The following is a 5,294-nucleotide window of genomic DNA, read 5'->3' as shown; positions in this document are numbered from 1 at the left end:
TGCCTTGGGGAGCACCATGAAGGGTGAGAGAGAGAAGAGAGACATTTTGCTTTCCAGGCCTTCATTTTGCAGTCTCATTTTCTGATAGCGTTAGTGGCTCTGCCCTGAAGGTTTTGTTTGACCAGACAGGAAACGAGAACTGATAAAATCAGGCAAGGAATGCAGCACACGGAGTCAGCGTGACGCTCCGTGCTGGGTGACTGTTCTATCCAACTCCAACGGTCATTTATTCAAGTTCATCTTTCTTGCTTGTTTTTAAACAGTGCCTTTCTACTGTAGCTCTGGATACCCCAAAGCCTGTTATGTAGACCAGGCTGGCATTGAACTCAGAGAGATCTGCCTGCCTCTGACTCTTGAGTGCTAAGATTAAAGGCATGTGTCACAATTTTTGGTCCTCAAGTTCATCTTAAATGAAAGGAGTTTATTAAGAATCATCTACGGAGACCTACAGGCAGCTGCATTTTTCTGAAGTCACCAGCCCTCTTTCCTGGAGGAAGCTCTATTTGTTTGTGTTTTTAATTAGTTTACTTCTTTTGTGTTCATGTATGCATACTGTGTATGACTACATGCTACAGGCGTGGGGGCATATTGGGGACATCTCAAGTATGGTGATGATCAGAGGACAACTTTCAGGAGCTGAATCTCTCCTTTGACCATGACAGTCTTGGGATTGAACTCAGGTATCAGGCTTGGTACCTTTACCCACTGAACAATCATGATGGCCCAGTAAGGCCTATTTTATGTGGGTCTAAATGGTGAGATGGCTGAGCAACTGAGTTGAATCCCCAGGACCACACGATGGAGAAAACTGACTCCTAAAAGTTGTCCTCTAGCTATGTTAAGACAAGAGAGTGGTTTACGGCCATACCACTCTGAACACACCGATCTCATCTGATCCTGGAAGCTAAGCAGGGTCGGGCCTGGTTAGTACATGGATGGGAGATCACCTGGGATTAACTGGTGCTGTAGGCTTTAAAAAAAAAAAAAAGACAAGCGAGAGGCCTGACATGCATTAAACATAGGGGAAGAGAAGGAATAGGAGTTCACCAAGTGTAAAATGAAGATAAGATTAGGAAGCCAGACAAGGATGGTGGGCGGACTTGGGAGGACTGGGAAGCGAATGTGATCAGGGTGTATTATGTCATATTTCCAAATAATAAAAACATTATGTTAAAAAATCATCACCACATTCTAGTTGTGGTATGGACACCCCTCCCCATCATGCATTCACACACATGATGCATACACAAACAGGTTTTAAAAAAAGTGCAGAAATGGTTGCAAATCTAGGTTCAGAGCGCTACCTAGTGTTAAACTGCCAGAGGTGATTGCCGGCTCAGACAGAACCAGAGACTGGGAAAGTTCTGGGATTCTGCTGTTCCTGCTTTGCTGCCCTCTGGAACATGGGGAATTAAATTGCTGGAAGATGGAGCTACTCTATTAGGATCCATTGGAGTGCCACGAGTCCTGGGTTCAGTTCTCAGTACCTCAAAACAAAACCATTCCAAAACACAAACTGCGTCGGGAAGGAAAACAAGATGTCCCTGTGGTTGTCACAAACAATAAAGACCACAATGACTGCATGGAAAACTCCACAGCCATATTTGGAATTTTATTCTAAAGAATGGGAAGCCCTTGGAAAAACAAGTGTATCTCACCCTTACTCAAAAAGTCGAAAATCTAAACTGTGTTGAATACATTAAAACGATTTAGAGATGTTCACATGAAGAATTCCAGATTTGTCTTCATCAGTGAATTTTTACAAATATTTAAGAAATGATACCTGCCATGCTTAAAGGCATGACTAGAAAAAGGCGTAACTTTCTTCCACTTTTTTTTTTCTTTAAAAGAATTGTCGGGGGCTGGAGAGATGGCTCAGTGGTTAAGGGCCCCGACTGCTCTTCCAGAGGTCCTGAGTTCAAATCCCAGCAACCACATGGTGGCTCACAACCATCTGTAAAGAGATCCGATGCCCTCTTCTGGTGTATCTGAAGACAGCTACAGTGTACTTATATATAATAAATGAATAAATCTTAAAAAAAAAAAGAATTGTCTTTATTGTTATTTTTAATTCTGGACAGGCGTATGTGTCTGCATGTGGATGTGAGCTACCTAACTTCATCATCCAAACTGCCCAGCCATCTCTCCAGCCCTCTTCTTGGTTGATTTTGAGACAGATCATCCCACCTCAGCCTCCCGTGTACTGATATTACAGGCAGGCATTATTCGGCCCAGCGATGCTTTTTCTGTCTTCTCCCTTACCTCGTGCCTTCTTTGTGGCTGAGGATCAAACCCAGGGCTCCACCTGTGCCAGGCAATCACTGTGGCATCACTGAGCTTCATTCTTAGAGCCTTGCATCACTCACTTTAGGAAGGTCATACCCTTCCTTAATACACAATTTGACAATGTCCTTACCAGAAAGTAAAGTCATACCCCAGTTTCTCTCATCAACATAAGACCCAATAAAACATTAGGAATGAAATTCATCCATAGATACAGGTCACAACATTTAATGGCTCCTTTGGAGAACCTAGATTCCATTCCCAGCATCCACATGGGAATTCAGAAACATCTGTAACTCCTGTTCCAGGGTATCCAACTGTGGGACCTAAAACCATAACAGGAAGTTTGGTAAGGTGTGCCCAGAGACTCAATGGGCACACACCTGAGGCTTAGGTGACTCCTAGCTCCCTGCCAGACTCCTGACTTATATTTAAATAAAAGTTGTTTTAAATTAAAGAAAAAAGTGGCAGAAATAGTCTTCCTCATGGAAGAGTACAACAATTAGTTATTTAATATAAAGTGGTCAGCCCCAAAAAGATACATACAAATAACGTTATACAGATTGAGTAGGTTGTAATTAGAAAAAAATATATATGTATGTGCATGTACAAATATTCCTGTAACAATAATCAATGAAAAAGAAGCCATGGGGGTGGGGTAGGGGTGGGGTACTGAGCCATGAGACTGTTCTTCCAGAGGTCCTAAATTCACTTCCCAGCAACCACACGGTAGCTCGTAACCAACTATAATGAAGTCTGGCATCCTCTTCTAGCATGCAGACACATATGTAGGCAAAACACTGTACATAATAAATAAATCTTAAAGGAAGGAGGGAAGAAAGAAAGAAAAAGAAATCATGAATTTGAAAGAGCAAGGAGGGGTATATGGGATGGCTTGGAGGAGTAAAATGGAGAAATGATGTAACTATATTATAATCTCAAAAAATAATTAAAAAAAAGTAAAAAAGAAGTAGATCTTCCTACTTCAAATGGTTTAATGAGGGAAAAAAATCCATCAAGGCCTTTTGGGTTTTAGTTATTTCAGATGTAGTCAAGTTGGCAACCAAGAACAGCCATCATACTGTGTTGTTAGTTTAGCAAGGCCAATGGAGTGGAATAAATTTGCCTTGGGCCCTAAAAGTCCTTGTACTTCCCCGAGAGGCCTTGATACCGAGTACTTAGGCAATTAAACGGGTCAACTTACCACAGTGAAATTTTGTTCCTCTGTAGAGGTAGGGGCTCAGTTTTATTTGTGGCTTACTAAAGAAGAGTATATAAAAGTACAGCTATAGATAAAGCTCGGGGGGAGTGTGTGCCCGGCAGTCCCAGCCTTTGGGTTAGAGCCCCAGAGGGCAGAAGACCAGGCTATGTATTCTGAGGTTCCAGCAGTTTCCTGACTCAGTCTGTGCCCACTTTTGGTTGTGGCATCCTGACACGAAGCAGCATCATTTTCTTAACCAGCCAGGTGAAATTAGGGCTACAGACTATATAATCTGTTGACAATGGATAAACTTTTCACTGTAGCATGAGAGCTATATGTGTACAATATGTGTAGGCAGAGTGATTTAAGACATAATTTACAAAAACAAGCAACTGGTCCACCTTCCTTTGCTCTGAGGCTCAGAGCAGGAGGTGTGTAAAGGTAGCACAGTTGGGGTGCAGGAACCAGGGTTCTTTCCATCATCTCATCTTGTCCTGGTCCTTGATAGTGGGGATTAAAATTCCATTTAGGACCCGACAGAGCGTTGTGACACCCACTTGAAACCCCAGTACTGGACGGGAAGCAGAGGCAGGAGAATTTGAGGCCTGCCTAGCCTACATAGGGAGACCTGACTAGTCAAACTAAACCAGACCAGAATAAGCCAGTGAAGGAGGCAGGAAAGCAGAGGTGGAGGTGGGGAGTGATGGAGGTAGGCTTCTGCTTAAATTATTCTCTCCAGGTGAGGAATTGCTTTAGGTCTTTTTTTTTTTTTTTTTTTAATTTGAGTACACTGTAGCTGTCTTCAGACACACCAGAAGAAGGCATCAGATCCCATTACAGATGGTTGTGAGCCACCATGTGGTTGCTGGGAATTGAACTCAGGACCTCTGCCTTTATCCACTAGGTAGGGAAATAACACTTTCATTACAGGTTAGTTACTCTCTCCAGTTATTTGTTGTCTGACTGCCATACTCTAAGGGCTGACTGCAGAGTCAACCCATGTCTTTTCAGAAGTCTTACTCTTTTACTCTGCCTTCAACAACACGCTCTTGCTTCGAATTGCGGCCAGGATTCTTTTTTTTTTTTAATTTTTTTTTTTTTAATTTATTATATATAAGTACACTGTAGCTGTCTTCAGACACGCCAGAAGAGGGCATCAGATCCCATTACAGATGGTTGTGAGCCACCATGTGGTTGCTGGGATTTGAACTCAGGACCTCTGGAAGAGCAGTCAGAGCTCTTAACCACTGAGCCATCTCTCCAGCCCCGCGGCCAGGATTCTTAACTCAAGCTTGTTGGAAACATCTCTCAATTTCTACCTGGGCATAAACTGTCTCCCTTCAACACCTTTGCACTTTTTGGGGGGCAGGAGAGCCACGTTATAGCACCGCTGTTTACCACATGTAGTCCTAGAAAGGTCATTCTACCTCCAGTGGTTTTGGTGTTTCCACAGGATTTTGTTGCGTCAATGGGCCCCAGGTAAGCCTTGTGCACAGTGGCATGCCGTGCTGCTTTTTTTTTTTTTTTAAACTAACACATGGCAGTAGAAAGAGAATGGTGGACCTAGGGCCGCTCCTCCAAGTATTCGGCCGCGCCCGGCCACTGAAGCCCAACACCATGACGCCAGGGGTGGAGAGTTCAGTTCGAGAGCTGTTCGGGTCTCCTGGGCTCTTTCTGCCTTCGTATAAAACCTTATCCTCCCCCTAGACCACAGTCCGCGGTTGACGGCGGGCGTTGCTCCGTGCAAGGGCGCGGCCGGTGGGGTAACCATAGAGTAGCACTAGCAGGCAGAGCGGCCAGAAGACCCGGG

General features: G+C 43.8%; 1 pseudogene; it reads left to right on the top strand.

Moving 5' to 3' along the window:
* Positions 1-854: 854 nt before the first annotated feature.
* Positions 855-972, top strand: LOC116895108 (annotated as a pseudogene).
* Positions 973-5,294: the final 4,322 nt, after the last annotated feature.

This window comes from Rattus rattus, chromosome 2 (genome assembly GCF_011064425.1).
Source record: "Rattus rattus isolate New Zealand chromosome 2, Rrattus_CSIRO_v1, whole genome shotgun sequence".
Taxonomy (NCBI): domain Eukaryota; kingdom Metazoa; phylum Chordata; class Mammalia; order Rodentia; family Muridae; genus Rattus; species Rattus rattus.
Note: the sequence above shows the minus strand (reverse complement) of the source record. Positions and strands in the feature narration are given on the sequence as shown.